Source organism: Eulemur rufifrons, chromosome 7, assembly GCF_041146395.1.
Source record: "Eulemur rufifrons isolate Redbay chromosome 7, OSU_ERuf_1, whole genome shotgun sequence".
NCBI classification, from domain to species: Eukaryota; Metazoa; Chordata; class Mammalia; order Primates; family Lemuridae; genus Eulemur; species Eulemur rufifrons.
The window spans coordinates 96,666,786-96,669,929 of NC_090989.1; the positions used below are offsets into that span (position 1 = coordinate 96,666,786).

The 3,144-nt window shown below is 32.3% G+C and overlaps 1 pseudogene; it reads right to left on the reverse strand.

The window, feature by feature from the left end:
- Positions 1 to 1,180: 1,180 nt before the first annotated feature.
- Positions 1,181 to 1,897, reverse strand: LOC138386524 (meiotic nuclear division protein 1 homolog; annotated as a pseudogene).
- Between the last annotated feature and the right edge of the window lie 1,247 nt (positions 1,898 to 3,144).

The following is a 3,144-nucleotide window of genomic DNA, read 5'->3' on the forward strand; positions in this document are numbered from 1 at the left end:
CTCTATCCCTTATTTAGACCAGAAGATAAATAAACTTGTTTGTGACAATACTTAGAACAAGTTTTCTAATCATAACAAAGATCATGGTATTATACAGGTAGTTAAAAAACATAACATTGGAAACAAAACAACTTTATAAGAAAATATAGTATTTGAATTTTATACTCACAAAAGCAACATTAATGCAATTAAAAACATGAAACTTGATGGAGATTTATGAAAAGGTAAAAAGGGGGATTTGTCATTTATGAGTTGCCTATGAACTCCTATGCTCTTTAGTAGAAATTTTGAATACATTACCAAATTAAACTCACTCGATAGTACTGGAAATAGGTGTTATTATCTTTATGTTATGTATTAGAATAGCCTGCACATTCAAGTAGTCATATTCCAATATGAAAGAAAAATAAAAGTTGACATATCTTTTATAATACTTGAACCTTAAAAAAAAGAACATTTTGACTTTACAGTTATAAAATACATCTTTTGGTTAGAATAGTAATACTAGTATATTATTTGGCAAATCAATTTTATATACATATATACACACACACATGTAAATGGTATATGCCATTTCTCAAACTAAAGGTAAAATACTGAAGAATTATTTATGGTTACAGAAGAAAATGTGTATTTTGCTAAATTTATTGTGTTTGACATATACCATAATGTATTAACTTTAACAATAAATATAAATATGGAGTCATAGGTACAGAGTTTAAGAAGTTAAAAGAAAAAATTTGATGTGAAAAAATGGATTGAAGCCTTATAAATGTGAAATTTAAAACTATAAAACCCTCAGAAGATAACATAGGCATGAATCTTTATGACTTTGGATTAAATAGTTTCTTGGAAATGAATCATAAAACAAATGACAAAAGAAAAAATAGATAAATTGAACTTAAAATTAAAAACATTTGTGCTTCAGAAGAGACTATCAAGAAAGTGAAAGAAAATCCACATAATGGAAGAAATCAATGAATACAGCTTAACAATTAAAGGATAACCCAATTAATAAATGGTCAAATTATTTTTTTTCAGAATTTTATATTTTATTTAAAATTAATAAAATGAAAAACAGTTACAGATAAATAACAATTCAGTACATTTAGTTGGATATTATTTATAAATTAACATATTCACACACTCATAGATCCATCCTTCACCACCATCAAACATTTCAGTCTATGTAGTCAAAGTCTTCTGGAATTCCAAAACTTTTATCAATTTTATTTTCTTCAAGTCCAAATTTTCTTTTGGCCCAAAATTTTTTTGCAAATATATGATCTCAGGAATTAGAGTTGCTCCTGTTCCCAAAGGGAACATGTTTTCTCCAGATCCTTCTTCCTTTCCCACAGAGAGTAATGGCTTCCAGACAATCAGGCCAGTCCATCTGTTAGCAGCTTCTTTGGCTACTTTATTTGCTTGACGTATTTCTTCTACAACTTGTAGGTCACATTTTTTGTATTTTTCTACTTCTGCCTTTAGCTGTTCTCTTTGGTCCCGAAGTGAAGAAAGTTCTTTTGCTAGCATAGTTTGCTCTTCCATCTCATGTCGACCAATTTTAGCTTTTTCAGTGCTTTTCCATAGGTTTTCATGTTTTTCGCTTCCCTCAGACAACTGAGATTCCAGAATCTCCAACTTACATTTCCTTGCATAAGAGCTTTACTTGGAAAAGACCAATAATAATTAGAAGTTCCAATATTCTCACAGTCAACCATACCATCATCAACTTAACTTTGAAGGTCTTCTTTTACTGACATATCAGTGATGTCTTTTTCTCGTTGGGAGCAACCTTCTCCATGTCTTTTAATTGAAATACATCCTTTGTCTCAAAATATACTTCCATCATGCAGGCTCTCTTTTCTTCTGCACTCAGTCCTTTTTTCTTTGACATGGTGCGGGCATGGGGGTTTCCCATGGTGGGCAATAAATGGTCAAATTAATTGAATGGTCATTTCTCTAAAGATGATACACACATGGGCAATAAGCACATGAAAATATATTCAATATCATTAGTCTTTAAGGAAATGAAAATGAAAACCAAATAGAAAAGAGTTTGGCAGTTCCTCAAATAGTTAAACATAGACTTACCAATGACTCAGTAATTCTACTCCCAAATATATATGCAAGAGAATTGAAAGCTTATATATACACAAATATTTGTACATGGATGTTCAAAGCAACATTTTTCATAAGATCCAAAAAGTGAAAAAACTCAGATGTCTATTAATTGATGAATGGATGAACACAATGTGATGTATTCATATAATGGAATGTTATTCAGTCATACAAAGGAATGAAATATTACAACAACAACAGTAATAATAACCACATTAAAAAGTAGACAAAGGAAATGAACATTTTTCAAAAGAAGGTATACAAATGGGCAATAATATGAAAGAAATGCTCAACATTACTAATTACCACAGAAATTAAAATTAAAACCACAATGAGGTCTCATCTTACACCAGTCAGAATGGCTATTATAAAAAGACAAAAAGTAACAGATGTCAGTAAGGATGTGGAGAAAATGGAATGCTTATACTCTGCTAGTGTGAAAGTAAATTAGTACAGCTCTATGGAAAACAGTATGCAGATTTCTCAAAGAACTAAATGTAGAACTACCATTTGATATAGGAATCCCACTATTTCTACCCAAAGGGAAAGAAATAAGTATACCAAAAAGATACCTGCACTTACATGTTTATTGTAGCACTATTCACAATAGCACGGATATGGAATCAACCTAAGTGTCCATCAATGGATAATTGGATAAAGAAAATGTAGTATAGGCCGGGCGCGGTGGCTCACGCCTGTAATCCTAGCACTCTGGGAGGCCGAGGTGGGCGGATCGTTTGAGCTCAGGAGTTCGAGACCAGCCTGAGCAAGAGCGAGACCCCATCTCTACTAAAAATAGAAAGAAATTATATGGACAGCTAAAAATATATATAGAAAAAATTAGCCGGGCATGGTGGCACATGCCTGTAATCCCAGCTACTCGGGAGGCTGAGACAGGAGGATCCCTTGAGCTCAGGAGTTTGAGGTTGCTGTGAGCTAGGCTGACGCCATGGCACTCACTCTAGCCTGGGAAACAAAGTGAGACTCTGTCTAAAAAAAAAAAAAAAGAAAAGAAAATGTAGT